Genomic DNA, 19,573 nt, shown 5'->3' with positions numbered 1-19,573 from the left:
CGAGTAATTATTGATTTATTATTGTTCCTGATTGATTGGGCTCAGGGGTGCTACATGATTCAGATCTATGACCTTTTTACCATGGCAGTTTGCCACTGGCGGCATCCCTGCTATATTCCCACTGGTGCAGCCTTCAGTATATATGATGTAAACTCCATACTTCTGAAGGGGCCCCAGTCCTCAATTTTCCTGGCTGCTATGACACAACAGGCCTATGTCTGGGCCAGAGGTGCAAGGCAAGGTAAAACAGAGAGCATGGTGCTTACAGATCACCACTTCAGTGTTGCTCTCCCGCTGCCTCATCAACAACATAAAACTCCATTACTGCACCTAATGGATCCTATAGGATTGGTGCAGAGAGGGAAAAATGCAAACAGAGTGAGTGCTTGCTTAAGTACGATCTTGCGCTTGCTTCTTTGAGGGCTGAGAGTAGGTCAGAAGCTTGTCCTCAGAGCCACAAATGGTGCGTCGGACAAGTACAGCAGACAAAGGAGATGGGGAGAAACTATCTCAAAAAACAAGGAGTCCCATCCATCCCTCAAAAAAAATACTTGATGAAAATATTACAGGAACCTGTAAATCACCAATCCTAAAGAATTGCACAGGGTATATTTTTAATCTGTCTTTTATTGGTTGGTTTTATTGGATGTTTATGGTTGGTTTTAATATCTCAAAGTTTTTTTCAAAGGCATTTCACAGCTCTCCCCGTTAGTGTTGGAGCAGCTGTGAGAATTCAGATTGTACCTGTGATATTATAACTATGTTTTCATTTAGCTGCATCACTTGGTTAACAGCTAACATGTTTGAAGGTAAAGTCTCTGACCAACAATGTGCTACTGGACATTTCCCAGCTCTGCTGTCTGTCTTGTGTTTGTTTTAATCAGGAGGAAGAAGTGTTTCATACCAGCTTCATACAAAATAGGATGTGACTGTTTTGGGAGTGACGTAGCACTTCTGTCAAGTGAATTTCTAGTGTGGTTAGTTCAGTGCATGACCATATAACCAGATATTAGTGTACCTGCTAATCCTTGGGTATTCCTTACAGCAAGTTGGAGGATATGCTTCTTTATAATGGCAGAAGTCATGCCATGTACTGAACAACGTATTCGTTAGCTGGTGAGATACAGCTGCACATTTTAACTGTTATATCTCCATAAGGCCACAATGTATAATTGCTTTGAGGTCAATTACAGACTAATTACTTGTAGGCGTAACCAGCGGTCAAAAGAAACCAGCGGGAAATAACTGGCTTTATTTTTACAATGCGGCACAGAACTTTACGTGTGACAAAAGTGTGACACATTTGCCGCAAAGCATTAAGATACTAGCGGAGGCCCGTGGCATTGCACATAGTGAGTGGAAGGATATGCTGTCTTGTAACAATAAGGCTCTGAGCAACAAAGTGTGACAGTGAAAGTATTACAGGAAGTAAGTGTGACACTTACAGAATGTGCATGCTATACGCAAGATTCATAATACATTATAGATATGCAGTGCTGGTATGTGACATTGAAGGCATGGGACCTATCGAGCCAATGTATAATATAAATAAAGTTCCAGTATGAGTGAAGCAGTTCTCGGATCCTGATCTAGACCTTGTTTTAATCAGACTGAAGCAATGTCATGTTCCTCTTCTATTAACCTTATTGAAGAGTCACCAAGATTTAAACCTATTCCTTGTTATAACCTGATCAAAGAGACTCCAGGATCCTCATCCAAACCTTGTTTTAATTTCACAGAAGGTGACTCCAGGATCCTGACCTAGTCCTTGTTTAATTATGACTGAGTTGACTCCAGGATCCTGATCCAATCCATGTTTTAAGGCTGTTGCTCGCTTCTGTTGATGATGTAATTATATTGTTTGACATTTGTCAATATGACAGCACAATTTCCCTTTTTAGGGAAACAATGGCCCAATAAGATGGAATTGAATGAATGATTTTGTGGCCGTGCTCTGCTGCACAATACCAGAATTGTTTTCAAAGCAACCGGAAGAATGAACATTGCAAGACCGTCCCATACAAGTGATATAACATGGCTGAAGGTCGTGTGACCCTTTTCTTTTTAGACTTTGATCAGTCACTCCTGACAGAAGATCAGTGCTGCGCTATCACTTGTGTGATCTTGGATTAATCCTTCTGTAATAAAAACAAAATTGCATTGAGAGCTCAGTCTACCTTCGACCCAATTAAAATGGCTAACCCATTGGCAAGCAGCAGCGGTGACGTTTTATCACGGCTACTACTTTGACCAGGGAGATGAGGAACAACACCACTCATGACATAGTATTACCTACCTCTGAAGACATCTACATTGCCCTGTTTATACAGAGCCCCTTTGATGGTAGGTCTACAGGTGCTGTCGTAATATAAGTGGAGTAATGTATAGTTCACAGCTCTATGCTATTATCAGTATTACTCAGTCCTCGGTATCCGTTATTCTCTGGTACAGCAAGTAATTAGGAAGGCAAATGGAATGTTGGCCTTTATTGCAAGGGGGATGAAGTATAAAAGTAGAGAAGTCCTGCTACAACTATCATCATCATGGGCAGTCCCTCGAAACGAGGATGACTTGCTTCCATGCCAAAAAAAGGATGAGTTCACAGGTGTTTCGAATGAAGAACCCGAACTACATCCTCAAGGGTGGAAGATGCCTCTGTGTGGATTTTTTTAACGTGTGGTGGCAATTGCACACCAGCCACCACACGGGGCTTGACAGAGCTCAGTCTTGCTCCAGTGGCAAGGATTACCCAAGACAACTGGAGACCAGCTCTGCTGCATGGACCTAGTGCGCACACATATCGCAATGTGAGCTGGCCCGTGCTGCCCCTGGGCCCCTGGCCCCGAACTCACACCTCCCCTGGGCCCCGATCACATCCCTGTACAGTCTCTCACAGCTCCTTCACCCCTCTCGCCACTCCTGTTGCATCTGCCCACGCTCCAATCACCGACCTGGACTTTCCTGACGTCACTCCTCACTGCCGTTGCCCTCCTGTATCAGCTCGCGCTGTACCTTGTAGTGGCAGGCCTACACGCTACTCCCTGGGTCACACGCCGCTCCCTTTTATGGCCCCAACCTGCCGCTGATGGTTTCTCGCAGGTCGGGACCTCCACGCTGCTCCCTGGGCCGCACGCCCAGGGCGTTGTGAAACCATATCTGGAGTACTGCGTACAAGTTTGATCTCCTTATTTTAAGGAGGGATACACTTGCATTGGAGGCAGCTCAGAGAAGGTTCACGAGATTGAATCCTGAAATGAAGGGGTTGTCTTATGAAGAAAGGTTGAGCAGGTTGGGTCTATATTGGAGTTTAGAAGAATGAGAGGTGATCTTATTGAAACGAATAAGATTCTGAGGGGGCTTGACAGGGTAGATGCAGCGAGGACCTTTCCCCTCCTGGGGAATCTAGAACTAGGGCGCATAGTTTCAGAATAAGGGGTCGTCTATTTAAAACAGAAATGAGGAGGAATTTATTCTCTCAGAGGGTCATGAATCTTTGGAATGGTCATTGAATATATTTAAGGTGGAGATAGACAGACTTTTGAATGATAAGGGGATAAAGGGTTATGGGGAACGGGCAGGGAAGTGGAATTGAGGCCAAGATCAGATTAGCCATGATCTTATTGAATGACAGAGCAGGCTCGAGGGGCCAAATGGCCTACTCCTGCTCCTATTTCTTATGTTCTTATGTTCTGTATAACTCACTCCGGGGTATCCGTTACTGTTTTTCTAATGATAATGGATATATTTGTTTTCCTTTGTGTCTGTTAGTGGAGGCCCACTTTATTCATGGCTGCTCTTAGGACTTGCAAATCTTTGATCCTGGGCACTGTCATAAGAGTGCAATTCAGCTCCTTTGTAGTGGAATTTGTTACCAATGGGGGCAGGGTCCTATGTGCACCTGCTGCCAACGGCACACTATAATGTAAAAAGGCCTTGGCATTAGGTCTGGAACCGTTGGGGGTAGGGGAGGCTCACTGCCTTCAGGCACAGGATGCTCCGAGGATTAATTTAGACCCATTCTACCAAGACAGACAATTCAATCTATTGGATGCATAGCTTCAGGCCCTATCCATTCTCTGTCTATTCTTCTCTGACAAAAATGTGTTGCACTAGAAATTGTCTATTTAAAAACCATTAAGTGGCTCTTATTGCAACATAATATTACATTCGCATTACTCAAAAGCCATTTAAATCAGGCTGTCTCTCTCTCTCTCTCTATAAGTTCAGGTGAGGCTGAAAAACAGTGTCAATTCTGAAGCTAATGGATTGGATATATGTTGGTTTGAATTAAAATCCTGACTTACATTCTTAAGGGTCATTCAACAACTTGCAAGTCAAAAGAAAAATCTAATTTATACTTCTGATGACAACAAAGAGGTGTTACCTGGATTGGAGAAAAGTTAGAAGAGCTGGGCCCACCTGTTCTCTTTAGATATGGACAATTTGAACTTGGACAGCTGGAGCACATTCTCAAAACTTGCTGATGACCTAAAAGTAGGGGTTTGGCAAACAGTGAGGAGGACTGTAGAAGGCTTCAAGAATAGACATGCAGATTAGTGGAATGGGCAGACAGTGGCAAGTGCAATTTAACGTGGATGATTGTGAGATAATGTTGTGTTCATACTCTGTTTGTTACAGCTCACTGGACAGGCATTAGAACCCTGCAGGAGCTATTCACAGTTGCTGTACTGATGTTGATTCATGCCGGTTTGGGACTCCATTTTGGGTTGTATAAAAGCACAGTTAAGTTAAGTTACATCACTCCTGGCTCAGTTTGTCAGTTATTTATGCATACACAACATAATTTGGCGACGAGGATGATTCAAATTAACCTCCCTTCACCCGTCCTGTCACCTTTCCTCACCACACCCGGGGGTCCTCCAATTCCGTGGCCGAGATGGATAAAAAGTTTTTTTTACCCTACGTCACGGTGAGTGGGTTAGACGGTAACAACGTAACACCAGCTCGCTGCCGTGCAATACTTATCCATGGCCTCTGCACCGAAGGCCAATGCATCTTTGCCAAATTGAAGACACGGAGTCCTACGACAAAACAGTAAGCGCCTTAGAGAACTATTTTGGGCCAAAGAAAAGTATCGTGATGGAGAGATACCAATTTCATAAAAGGGGGCAAGGGAATGGTGAACCAATCAAACAGTACATAATTTCATTAACTGAACTGGCCGCTATTTGTAACTTTGGAGCACTTACAGAGGAAATGATCAGTGATCAAATGATTGAGAAAACAACAATCCCCCACAGTCGGGTACGCTTGCTAATGGAGGATGATAAGTTGATATTAGACAAATTCCTTGACATAGCCAGGTCATGTTCTGATACGTTGAGACCGGCGTGGAGCTTGCGGTGTTTGCTCTAAGTTTTGGTTGGGAAACAGAACGGTGCCTCTGTTCCATTCTGATGGTCTCTTCGTGCTGGGTTTGGCTGGGGGTTTGAGAATGTCCAATAGCCAGCGAAGATTCCGCCCAACCATGAGCGCAGCGGGTGTCTTCCCCGTTAGCGAGTGCTTTGTCAAACGGTATGTGCGGAGAATTGTTTGAACCGCTTCGTCGAATGTTTGACCTGCTGTGAGGTCGGCTTTCAAACCCTCTTTGATGACGCGTTAAAACGCTCAACACCTGCGTTGCTTTGAGGATTGTACCGAGCAGTAAGGCTGCTCGATAGCATGACGAATGAGGAAATCCGCGAACTGGTCGGACACAAACTGTGGTCCATTGTCAGTGATTATGACCTCTGGGAGGCCCCACTATGTGAACATATGCTGCAGAATAGTGACGATTGTTGATGAGATCACTGAACTTGTAGCAATTTCTGGCCATTTGGAATGCAGGTCATGTACTACAACATGGAAACGCTGGTGCTGTGGAGCTTCATCAGCTGGACCGAAGATATCCAACTGAAGTTGTTGCCATGGTCTTTGTGGAATGGGCTTCATTGGCGCTGGTCGGATGTTTGTGGCCTTTTCGCTCAGACTGCATGCTTCACAGTGTGACACAAACTCCTTGATGTGTCAATCCCAGGCCACCATACTGAACCGCGACATCTCTGCTTCATACGGACAATGCCAGGGTGCCCATCGTATGCCAATGAGAGAACACGCTGTTGAAGCGACTTTGGAATTACTGCTCTATCACCAGGAGCTAGGCAGCCATCATTCCAAATGGAAACTTAATCGCGAAGTCTGTGGAAAGTTTTCATCTCTTCCGGAATATGCTTAGGCCACTCAGTCTGGAGGAAGTTGCTCACGTGCTGGAGCGTAGCATCACTCTGTGATTCGGTTTTGAGTTTGTCGCAGGAGACAAGGTTTCTGATGGATTGAGTGATGATCAACGTGACATATGTGTCGTCATCTGTGAACAAGTCAGCACCAGAGTCCGAAACAGGTGTCGAGCAGCTGAGCATGTCAGCTACGTGGTTGCGACTGCCAGCAATGTACTGTACACCAAAGTTATACTGATGAAGGTGATCTGACCATCGGCTGATTGGTAGTGGTCTGTGCCCAGATCCAGTTGTAGCGAGTAGCGTAGTTAGCGCTTGCTGATCCATACGGAGGGTAAATTTCCTGCCATAGAGGTAGATGTGCATGTGTTCACATGCGTAGATAGAAGCGAGTGCTTCGTGTTCCCCTGTAGAGTATTTATGTTCTGCAGACGAGAGTGTGCAAGAGGCGAAGGCGACTGGGCGTTCCAGGCCTTCAATCCATTGTGAGAACACAGCACCCAAGGTGGTGCCTGATGCATCCGTGGTGACATACTTAGTGGCAGTCAGATCAACGTGCGCGAGGATAGGAGCGGATGTGATTTTCTCCTTAAGCGTGGTGAATGCCTGAGCCTGGGAATCTGTCCGTTCGATATTGAAAGGATAAACAAGGGAAAGGAGTATGCACTCAATGGGAAGCTGCTGAAGAGTGTGGGTGAACAAATATAGACTTCAAATGCATAATTCTCTGACAGTGTGAGTGCAAGTAGATAAAGTTTTAAAGAAGGTTAATGGCACCATGGGTTTTAAAACTAGAGGCACAAAGTACAAGAGTAAAATAAATGCTAAATTTCTACAAAATATTGCTTCGGTCCATCGTAGATTCATCAGGGATGGGCAACTATCGTTATGAGAGAGACCTTAGGTACCCAGGGGCCAAAATTGCCCCTTTTGATAAGGTCTCTGACCGCCGGAAAGGGGCAGCCACAGGGCGGCGCGGAATGGCCAGCGACTCTCCGTGGAGGGGCCGCCATTTTAGAAACCGCCCTTCCTCTGGGACCTCTCTGCCCATTTTCCCGCTATGGCGTGCACGCACCAGCCCCTTACCATCTGGCGGGGACGCCCTCACGAAATTGCCCTCGCGAAATCGCCCCTTACCCGAAATTTCCCCGCGGGAGTTGCTCCACGGGGAGCAGCCTCGCCACCGGCCGGTGCCCCTGACAGCTTTTCTTGTGGGTGCACGCTCTGTGAAATGGCGGCACGGCCTCAATGGGGAGGGCGCACTGCCGCGGCCGCCATGTTATTTTTTTCTTTGTCGGCCGACTGCCAGGTCAGCCCGACAAGTATGCCCTCGGATTCGGTCAGGCCGCCAACCAGCAGCCTGGCACCTCTCCTTGGGTGCCAGGCTGCTAGCCCGGCCGAAACCCTCCTTGGTGACCCAGTGGGCACCACTGAAGTGGCTGCAGAGTTCGCAGCGGCTCTCCCCTTTAACTTAAAGGGAGGGGCGCAGTGACGTGTCTGCACGGCACGGCACATCTGTGTCATGCTGACGCCATCAGCACGGCGCTGATGACTGATCGGGGCGGCAAACCTGCTGCAAGGGCACTTCCGCCGCTCACCTGACTGGAACACCGTGGCACGGAGAAAAAGAAAACAAAGTGCTGAATTCCTCCAGTATCTCCGCCCCGTGGACTCTTTTTACTGGACCAGGGAAGACTAAGAGGAGAATTAATAGAGGCTTTTAAAATCATGAAAGGCTTTCGATTGTGTGAATAGGGAAAGACTATTTCCTTTTTTAGTTGGACAGCCAGTTTCACGGGGGCATCAAAACAAAATTGTCTCTAAGCGAGTGGTGAGAGTTTTTAAGAGAAATTACTTTGAGGGTTGTTGTAGCATGGAATTCTTTGCCACGGGGAATGGTTGAGGCAGAGACCAATGCATCTTTTCAAGAACAATTGGATATATATTTGAAGCATGGAAGAAACAGAGCTAGGGAACAGAGCGGATCAGTGGGATTGGTTTTGAATTACTCCAGCAAAGAGCCAGCACCAACACAATTGGACAAATGGTCCCCTTTTGATGGTTCTGTGGCATCATTGCTGACTATTGACAGTAGGATTGGAGCTGTTTTCTCTAGGTTCAAAACTGATGCAAAGGATAGCTGGTGGGAGTGTGGCGTGAGTTCTGAATTTGACTTATCCTGATGAAAGTATACTGAAATCTTGAAACATAGAAACATACAAAATAGGTGCAGGAGTAGGCTATTTGGCCCTTCGAGCCTGCACCATCATTCAATAAGATCATGGCTGATCATTCACCTCAGTACTCCTTTCCTGCTTTCTTTCCATACCCCTTGATCCCTTTAGCCATAAGGGCCATATCTAACTCCCTCTTGAATATATCCAATGAACTGGCATCAACAACTCTCTGCAGTAGGGAACGCCACAGGTTAACAACTCTCTGAGTGAAGAGGTTTCTCTTGATCTCAGTCCTAAATGGCTTACTCCTTATCCTTAGACTGTGTCCCCTGGTTCTGGACTTCCCCAACATCGGGAACATTCTTCCTGCATCTAGCCTGTCCAGTCCCGTCAGAATTTTATATGTTTCTATGAGATCCCCTCTCATCCTTCTGAACTCCAGTGACTAAAGGCCCAGTCGATCCAGTCTCTCCTCATATGTCAGTCCAGCCATCCCGGGAATCAGTCTGGTGAACCTTTGCTGCACACCCTCAATAGCAAGAACATCCTTCCTCAGATTAGGAGACCAAAACTGAACACAATATTCCAGGTGAGGCCTCACCAAGGCCCTGTACAACTGCATTAAGACCTCCCTGCTCCTATACTAAAAACCCCAACATACCATTTGCCTTCTTCACCACCTGCTGTACCTGCATGCCAACTTTCAATGACTGATGTACCATGACACCCAGGTCTCGTTGCACCTCCCCTTTTCCTAATCTGCCGCCATTCAGATAATATTCTGCCTTTGTGTTTTTGCCCCCAAAGTAACCTCACATTTATCCACATTATACTGCATCTGCCATGCATTTGCCCACTCACCTAACCTGTCCAAGTCACCCTGCAGCCTCTTAGCGCCTCCTCACAACTCACACCGCCATCCAGTTTAGTGTCATCTGCAAACTTGGAGATATAACATTCAATTCCTTCATCCAAATCATTAGTGTATATTGTAAATAGCTGGAGTCCCAGAACTGAGCCCTGCGGCACCCCACTAGTCACTGCCTGCCATTCTGAAAAGGACCCGTTTATCCCGACTCTCTGCTTCCTGTCTGCCAACCAGTTCTCTATCCACGTCAGTACATTACCCCCAATACCATATGCTTTAATTTTGCACACCAATCTCCTGTGTGGGACCTTGTCAAAAGCCTTTTGAAAGTCCAAATACACTCCATCCACTGGTTCTCCCTTGTCCACTCTACTAGTTACATCCTCAAAAAATTCCAGAAGATTTGTCAAGCAAGATTTCCCTTTCATAAATTCATCATGGACCGATCCTGTAACTGCTTTCCAAATGCGCTGCTATTTCATCCTTAATGATTGATTCCAACATTTTCCTCACTACTGATGTCAGGCTAACCGGTCTATAATTATCCGTTTTCTCTCTCCCTCCTTTTTTAAAAAGTGGTGTTATGTTAGCTACCCTCCAGTCCATAGGAACTGATCCAGAGTCGACAGACTGTTGTGAAATGATCACCAATGCATCCACTATTTCTAGGGCTACTTCGTTAAGTACTCTGGGATGCAAACTATCAGGCCACGGGGATTTATCGGCCTTCAATCCCATCAATTTCCCTTACACAATTTCCCGCCTAATAAGGATATCCTTCAGTTCCTCCTTCTCACTAGACCCTCGGTCCCCTGGTACTTCCGGAAGGTTATTTGTGTCTTCCTTCGTGAACACAGAACCAAAGTATTTGTTCAACTGGTCTGCCATTTCTTTGTTCCCTATTATAAATTCACCTGTATCTGACTGCAAGAGACCTACATTTGTTTTCACTAATCTTTTTCTCTTCACATATCTATAGAAGCTTTTGCAGTTAATTTTTATGTTCCCAGCAAGTTTCCTCTCATACTCTAATTTCTCCCTCCTAATTAAACCCTTTGTCCTCCTCTGCTGAATTCTAAATTTCTCCCAGTCCTCAGGTTTGCTGCTTTTTCTGGCCAATTTATATGCCTCTTCCTTGAATTTAACACTATCCTTAATTTCCCTTGTTAGCCATGGTTAAGCCACCTTCCCCATTTTAGTTTTACTCCAGACAGGGATGTACAATTGTTGAAGTTCATCCATGTGATCTTTAAATGTTTGCCATTGCCTATCCACCGTCAACCCTTTAAGTATCATTTGTCAGTCTATGCTAGCCAATTCACGTCTCATACCATCGAAGTTACCTTTCCTTAAGTTCAGGACCCTAGTCTCTGAATTAACTGTGTCACTCTCCATCTTAATAAAGAATTCTACCATATTATGATAATTCTTCCCCAAGGGGCCTCGCACAACAGATTGCTCATTAGTCCTTTCTCATTTCACATCACCCAGTCCAGGATGGCCAGCCCTCTAGTTGGTTCCTCGACATATTGGTCCAGAAAACCATCCCTAATGCACTCCAGGAAATCCTCCTCCACCATATTTCTACCAGTTTGGTTAGCCCAATCTATATGTAGATTAAAGTCGCCCATGATAACTGCTGTACCTTTATTGCATGCATCCCTAATTTCTTGTTTGATGCTGTCCCCAACCTTACTACTGCTGTTTGGTGATCTGTACACAACTCCCACTAGTGTTTTCTGCCCTTTGGTATTCCGCAGCTCCACCCATACCAATTCCACATCATCCAGGCTAATGTCCCTCCTTACTATTGCATTTATTACTATTACTATTACTATTACTATTAATATTACTGTTGGGTTAATTTCTTCTTTAACCAGCAACGCTACCCCAGCTCCTTTTCCTTTCTGTCTATCCTTCCTGAATATTGAGTACCCTGGATGTTGAGTTCCCAGCCTTGGTCACCCTGGAGCCATGTCTCCGTGATGCCAATTATATCATATTCATTAATTGCTGCCTGTGCAGTTAATTCGTCCACCTTATTACGAATACTCCTCGCATTGAGGCACAAAGCATTCAGGCTTGTCTTTTTAACACACTTTGCCCTTTTAGAATTTTGTTGCAATGTTAACTTGAATAATTAACACCCTCACAAGATAGGAGTAAGTGAGAAGAACCAGCTTTCTGTTTTCAGAAACAGCCTTTTGGTGTCGGGTTTACAGTTTAGAAAATTTTGGACACCCATTCATAAACTGGACCATCAGGGTATTATGAGACAGGCACAATCCCTGTAATCCTCAGGTGAACACAAACAAAGTTAGTTGGCCTGATGTCACCAAAGCAAGGTTGCCATTGGCAACAGAGATGATGTCTCCTTCTCTCTCCTCCTCCTCTTCCTAACAAGACAACACCAGGCCTTTAATATAAAACAGGTATTTCTGTTCCATAACAGCTCCATTAGCAATGTCAGAGTGTGTCAGGAAACTAATACATTGTGATATAGAAATGGCATAAAAATGTATTTGCCCATCATTATAAGTAATGATAAAGAATGATAATGCAGACCACCATTTCAAGATGAGAATTGGAATCCTGCAGTAGTATCCGTGTGCTTTTTTATTTCTGTATATAGATAGGGCTTCACTTGTGGAGGGCATTAAGCCATGGCTTCAAAGGTATAAGAAAGTAAAGGCTATACCAAAGACTAATCCAGAAAGCTACTTCAAATTAAACTGCGATGAAAAGACGAAGGGGTAAGAGAATTTAGGACTGATGTCAGGAAGTTCTACTTCACACAAGAGTCATCACTGCAGGGACGGGGCTTCTGCATCAACACTCGTCTGCCCAAGATCTTCCACCCATTCACTTTGATGGATGGAAGATTGTAGGCAGGCAAACGCAAAGGCAGAAACTCCTGCCTGCCACGGAAGAGATCTGTGGGTGGAGTGGTGGAGACACAGCCTGTGGAATCATTTGAGTAAGTTGGATGCTATGATATGGGTCTTTTTTCTGCTTGAGTAAATTTGGCCAAATGGGACTCCCTTATCCATATTTATTTGACCTGCTTAACAAATCGGGGACTGCCTGTATTATAAAACCAGCCTCTGTCCTTCTGGAGGAGCTCCTGGACAAATTGAACAGATCCACTACTAACCTCAGGAAATGGGGGAGGGGTGGAACTGGGTACACTATCCCTCAACCCGACTCTGTCTTCTCCTTAAACAACTACTTTCCCTTCAAGGGATTCAGAGCACATGGAAACTTAACAAAATAGATAGTTTTTTTGCTTTTTCTAAATTACAAAGTTGAAAGCTATCAGCAGCAATTAACCTGAAGCTGCCTCATTGCCCAGCAAGCTTCCAGATTTGATCCCTGATCTACACCTGCACTGAGGTGAAGCACTGGTAGGGTCATAGGAATTCTTCTCATGTTCCAGGCATAAGAAAGGAGGAAATAAAGTCAACCAGATTTCCTGCACCTGCTCATGATTCTCCGATTCCTTTTTAAAAATTCATAGTGGGATATGGGCGCGCTGACAAGGCGGGCATTAATTGCCCATCGCTAGTTGCCCAGGTGGTGGGGGGATTTCTTATTGTTTGTAGCGATTTGATACAATTGAGTTGTTTGCTAGGCCACTTCAGAGAACAGTTAAGAGTCAACCACATTGGTGTGGGACTGGAGTCACATATCAACCAGACAAGGGGTAAGGCTGGCAGGTTTCCTTCCCTAAGGGACATTAATGATCCAGTTGGGTTTTTCCATTAGCCCAGTAACATAACCACGACACTACCATTCCCCATTCACACTGCGAAGTGTGTCCCCGAGGCCCGAGTCAGGCTCACTTTCTACGGTCACTCATGATCACTGACCTCTTTACTTGGCCAACAGCAACCATTTGCATTTATTTAGAAAAGACACATTTATATTTAGCACCTTCAATCAAAAGTCAAACTCCAAGGAGACTCATAAATGGAAATAGGTTGGGGCACTGAGCGATAGTAGGAGAAATTAAGAGTGCTAACTGAAAATTTGGTCAACATGGTAGGGTTTGAGAAGGTTTTTAAAGGCTGAGAGAATAGAATTAATAGATACGGGGGTTTAGGGGGAGAGCTCTGGAGAGGAAAGTCAGTGTTCGATAACCGGATGGGTATTGAAGGGGATAGGAGGCTGAAGGTGGATGCAGAGATTGGGAGGGGCTGTGGAAGGATTGGTAGATGAGTTTGAGGGGTTTCAGTGGCTATTCTGAAGGATCGAGTCGAGATGGTAAGTGTACACGGAGCCATACCCAAATATGAGCCAACACCTTCCGGGGAGGGAGGGAGAAAGTTGCAAAAGAGAAAAAAAAGAAACAGAGTCTCCGCAGAGATGTTTGGATGCACAGCCACTGCGATCTTCTGTGGTCTGTACTTTCTATCAGACACCACTGTTTACTGACAGCACATTGAGAGGCAGGCTGATAAAAGTCTGACTCTATCTTCAGACTTTCAGGACACCTCTGCGACATATAATACAATAAAAGATAATCTACAAATTTAAGTTGAAGGACACCTTGGAGTGAGGGAACAAGGTCCAGATTCTCTATTGAAAGGGGATGCTAATATTGATTTTCTCTTGCCTTTGATAGCTTTGTGTTGAAAGATTTGGACTCAGGATGAAGCAGCCACACCTCAGAGCAGTGTAACCATTCCACTCATTCCCATGACTAATCAATCGACCTTCCAGCCCCACCAAAGCCGAGGTACAGCTCAAACCTGCTCCCAGTATGTTGGCACGTATCTACGTTCCCTGTCATTGGCCGATGCCTGATTCAGAGGTTATCACAAGAAGATACTGCTGTTGTCTTGTTGGCAGACAAGGCCACCACAGTAACAGTTACCTTACCCTAAAAATGAGCTGCGAAAAAACAGATCAAAGTCAGGACATATATTAATGTAAAACCAATTTAAATCTCTGGAGTTAACGAGCAACTGAGAGCTCCCCCCAGTGGCTTATTAGTAAATCCACTGCTTGGTGTGATAATGAGCCAAACAGACCAAGAAGACCCCAGGTTTGATCCCCAGTTTCTGCTTAGTTAGCTGATCTCAGCTAAGATAGCTCAAGGGTTGCTACAATAACTTTAAGGTTCTGTAGGCAAAGGGGGATGGAAAAGAAATTCGCCTGGGTTCCTGCTCCTGATCACTATCCAGTAGCCCCTGCTGGACAGTCCATGCCTGCAGAAATCAGGCAAGCTGAGGATTGGGTTTAGCCCTGACAGGGGTCCTGTACCTCGACCAAGTGGCCATGCTCTATTGTGTGAGCCAAGACAGTCTTGGCAGGCTGTTTGACTGTAGGGGGGCATCTCAGCAAAGCTTGATCTTGTCTTGAGCCATAGTCCACAAGAGGTACATTTTCCAGCAAGAGTCACTGAGTAAACATCAGGAGCAGAAAGCCCATATGATATTTTGTTTCACTAACCCAGGGATGCTCAAGCCAATTGTGGAAACTTCACTGTTTCCCTGTCTGAGATCGGGGGGGTGGGGGGTGGAAGAGAGGGGAAGGTGGTATGGAAGGGGGCAGGGGAAAGGAAACACAGCAGCCAATTTACACACTGCAAGCTCCCACAAACAGCAATGAGATAAGTGGCCAGATAATCCATTTTAGTGATGTTGGTTAAGGAATAAATATTGGACTAGGTACTGGGGAGTACTCCCTGCTCTTCTTTGAATAGTGCCTGAGAGGATAGACGGGACCTTGGTTTAACATTTCATCTGATAGACTGCAACTCCGACAGTGCAGTATGGGTTAATGTCTCCACCAAATAGCAAAAGAAGGCTCACATAAATATTTTATAAAGTGTGTTAACAGAAGCATCTAGACCCCCTCAGTTGTTTTTGCTTTCAATGATCCTGATTGTGTAATGAGCTGCAACTTAATCCCAGCTTCTCCGTATCTTTATTTAAGAGTTTGCCAAGTTTCATCTGCATAGATAATTTGTTTCAGCTGCTGCTTAGAGACACAGACACACTCACAGGGTTTAACCCCTTCAACATGCTTGCCTGATTCCTCACCTCCTCTTCTGGCTCTTTCTGGGGTATGTTTCCACAGATACTAGCCACTTGCTGGAATATCAAGAGGTCTTCATGTGTGAGCTTGGTCAGTGAATGTCGGCAGAGTATTCAATAACGAGGGCTGAGGTGGGCAGGGTGTTACACAAGCCCTCCTCCCCAATGCCCATGTTCATGTGCATTCATGTGATATTGATCACTGACCCAGGGACCAATTGGAACAACCCAAATGACTGACATCAGCTAACACAGGCCAGAAACATTCTTGATCTGTGTGGCTCAGTCCTATAATGGACAGTGTGTTTACCAACTGACCCATCGAGGGAGCCCAGAGCTTCCTTTCCTTTGATACTTTTCACCAGTGCATTCATACCTCGGGAGCCTATTATCAGCAAGGGCAGACATTGACGATGAGGTCCAACACTGCCTCCAGTGCGCCAGCGCAGCCTTCGGTCGCCTGAGGAACAGAGTGTTCGAAGATCAGGCCCTCAAATCTGGCACCAAGCTTATGGTCTACAGGGCTGTAGTGATACCCGTCCCCCTATATGGCTCAGAGACGTGGACCATATACAGTAGACACCTCAAATCACTGGAGAAATACCATCAACGATGTCTCCGCAAGATCCTGCAAATCCACTGGGAGGATAGACGCACCAACGTCAGTGTTCTCGATCAGGCCAACATTCCCAGCATCAAAGCACTGACCACACTCGATCAGCTCCATTGGGCGGGCCACATCTTCTGCATGCCCAACACAAGACTCCCAAAGCAAGCGCTCTACGCAGAACTCCTCCTCATCATCATAGGTGTTTCCTCATATAGAAACATAGAAACATAGAAAATAGGTGCAGGAGTAGGCCATTCGGCCCTTCTAGCCTGCACCGCCATTCAATGAGTTCATGGCTGAACATTCAACTTCAGTACCCCATTCCTGCTTTCTCGCCATACCCCTTGATCCCCCTAGTAGTAAGGACCTCATCTAACTCCTTTTTGAATATATTTAGTGAATTGGCCTCAACAACTTTCTGTGGTAGAGAATTCCACAGGTTCACCACTCTCTGGGTGAAGAAGTTCCTCCGCATCTCGGTCCTAAATGGCTTCCCCCTTATCCTCAGACTGTGACCCCTGGTTCTGGACTTCCCCAAGGATGACCCGCTTCCTCACCAAAAAGGGATGAGTTCACAGGTGTTTCAATGAGTGACTTGACATTCCAGATCCCGAACTACATGTTGAAGGGTGGAAGATGCCTGTGCGTGAATTTTTTTTAACGTGTGGTGGCCGTTGCACACTTCCTAAACGGCAGGCGAGCCCCAGGTGGACAGAGGAAACGTTTCAAGGACACCCTCAAAGCCTCCTTGATAAAGTGCAACATCCCCACCGACACCTGGGAGTCCCTGGCCAAAGACCACCCTAAGTGGAGGAAGAGCATCCGGGAGGGCGCTGAGCACCTCGAGTCTCGTCGCCGACAGCATGCAGAAAGCAAGCGCAGGCAGCGGAAGGAGCGTGCGGCAAACCAGACTCCCCACCCACCCTTTCCTTCAACCACTGTCTGTCCCACCTGTGACAGAGACTGTAATTCCCGTTTTGGACTGTTCAGTCATCTGAGAACTCACTTGCAGAGTGGAAGCAAGTCTTCCTCGATTTCGAGGGACTGCCTATGATGATTATTCCACAATGAATATGCAATGAGCCCAACAAGACACTGAAATATTCAGCCTTGAGACTGTATGTCCTCCTCAATCGTGGGACAAACTGCAATCCACTGAATCCATATTGTTTATCTTTGCTTATCTGTCTTTTGATTTCTTTTTACCCACCCACGTTGACTGAAAGACTGATAGTGCTGGCCAGGCAGTTATCAGTGGATGAGCTTTGACTGGGGCCATCAGTTTATTGAGTTGCTGTCCATGAAGCAGGCAGGTGTAAGACCTTCCTAATGTGAGAAGAACAAGAAAAGTGATCGATATGACAGGTCTTTAAGGTTCACAAAACCAGCACAAAGCTCTTTAACAGGTGAGAGCTGAACTAACAGAGTGGAAAGGTACCAGAGACAATAGCACCATCAATCCGAGCAACCACAGTCTTATTTAATTCGACCTCCTTCCACTAGAATCATATAAACCTACAGTACAGAAGGAGACCATTCAGCCCATTGTGCCTGTACCGACTCTGTGAAAGAGCAATCTAATTAGGCCCACTTCCCTTTTTTTCCCATAGCCCGTTTCCATTTCTAGTATATATCCAAATCCTTTTTGAAAGTGACTATTAAATCTGCTTCCACCACCATTTCAGGCTGTGCATTCCAGATCATAACAACTTGCTGCATAAAAATAAATTACCCCCTATTTTGTCCCCCAATTATCTTAAATCTGTGTCTTCTGGTTACCGACCCACCCGCCAGTGGAAATAGTTTCTCTCGAAAACACTCCTTTCATTTTGTGATCTTGAATTTTTTAATTAAGGTTTCCTTTCCCATAACTGTTGGTGAGGGCAAACTTTGCCCTTTTATTTCTAACTGTTTTTCTTAGGAGTGCTGAAGCCAATTGAAGCACCTCAACCACAGCCCCAGCTCAGATCAGCGAATTGAAGGCAGAGCCTACTGCTGCGAGTCGAACAGATACAAAACTGGGTGGCGGCCATTGAGAAAATGGTGCAATCTGTTAGTGAAAAGCTGATTTGATACTGGGATTAGTGAGGTGCTGGGACTGCTCAGTTGGATTTGACCAACTTGGTGGGGATAGGGGTGTTTGAACTCGAGACTTGCCAACTTGACAAGAAGGAAACCCGAGGTGAGAACTGGGGAGTATAATGTATGCACCTGTGAATATGCTCACAGGTTTGTAGCTGTTGCATTTAGTGTCCCCCTCTCCTTTTATAGGGGACACTTGTAAATTATATGATTTTAATACCCCCAAAAAAATCACAAAAAATCCCCACAAAAATCACCAAAAAAAACAACAACAAAAAAGGGCATGTGAAAAGTGTTTGGAGTGACCCCCAGATCAGGGGGTACTTGATTTAATGTTTAATTTTGTTTACCCCAAAAGAGTTGTAGCTGTTGCAAAGGAGGCCATCAGCCGGTCCAGGCAGCGGGCCGTCGAGGGGGTCGTTCAGCCCGACTGCCTGTCTCTCTTCCACGGTTACATCCGCGCCAGGGTGTCCTTAGAGATGGAGCCCGCGGTGTCCACCGGTACGCTCGCGGCCTTCTGCGATAGGTGGGCACCGGAGGGACTGTAGTACATCATTATCCCCGGCAACCAAATTTTAATTTGATTTTATATGTTTTAAAGTTTAATTTGTTTTAATTGCCGGGTTTTAGTGTCCCCCTGCCCTTTTATAGGGGGCACTTGTATAATTTGTGGTTTTAATGCCCACAAAAAAACACAAAAAAAAACAAAATAAAAAAGGGCACTTGAAAACTGGTTGGAGTGTTTCCCTCTTCCCTTTAATCAGGAGGCACTTAATTTCATGTTTGTTTCTGTTTTGCAACAAAAGAGTTGTAGCTGTTGCAAAGGGGGCCATCAGCCGGTCCAGGCAGCGGGCCGTCGAGGGGGTCGTTCAGCCTGACTGCCGGCCTCTCTTCCACGGTTACATCCGGGCCAGGGTGTCCCTGGAGATGGAGCACGCGGTGTCCACCGGTACGCTCGCGGCCTTCCGCGAGAGGTGGGCACCGGAGGGACTGGAGTGCATCATCACCCCCGGCAACCAAATTTTACTTTGATGTTTGTCTAAAGTTTAATTTGTTTAATTTGCTGGTTTTTAGTGCCCTAAAAAAAAAGAGGCACTTGAAAAGTTTTTGTGGTATTCCCCCCCCCCAACTTTAATCAGGGGGCACTTGATTTCATTGGTTATTTGTTCTCAACAAAAGAGTTGTAGCTGTTGCATTGTGAGTGGCTTAGCCAGTCACGTGATGTTCACAAGACTCAGTAAAACCCCAGTCAATTGAGTCTAGGTCATCCACGATGAGGTATGCAGTTGTGAGCCAAGTGGATGAACTGGTAATGTGTAGTGTGATTGTTAAACCTTTGTTAATAAATCAACTAGTTCTTAATAGCAATGTGTTGCTATGAAATCTTAAGCAAAGAACCCATGAAGCAAATACATTACAGGGAGTGCCAACATACTTGATCCGAAGGCCAAGCCAGGAACCGCACAGACTTGAAGGCTGAACCTAGAGGCCAAAGACAAATGACAGAGGTTCCTGGGAGCAAAATGGAGAAGGTCCTCGAAAGCTACGCTGGACACCTC

The 19,573-nt window shown here is 45.6% G+C and overlaps 1 protein-coding gene across 1 annotated transcript in view; it reads left to right on the top strand.

Annotated features, from left to right (window-relative positions):
• Positions 1-19,573, top strand: part of prdm16 (PR domain containing 16) — a 912,386-nt gene that overhangs the window by 369,986 nt on the left and 522,827 nt on the right. The gene's annotated exons all lie outside the window — the stretch shown is intronic.

The sequence above is a fragment of the Pristiophorus japonicus genome, chromosome 18 (genome assembly GCF_044704955.1).
Source record: "Pristiophorus japonicus isolate sPriJap1 chromosome 18, sPriJap1.hap1, whole genome shotgun sequence".
Taxonomy (NCBI): domain Eukaryota; kingdom Metazoa; phylum Chordata; class Chondrichthyes; family Pristiophoridae; genus Pristiophorus; species Pristiophorus japonicus.
This window is presented reverse-complemented; position numbering and strand designations above follow the sequence as displayed.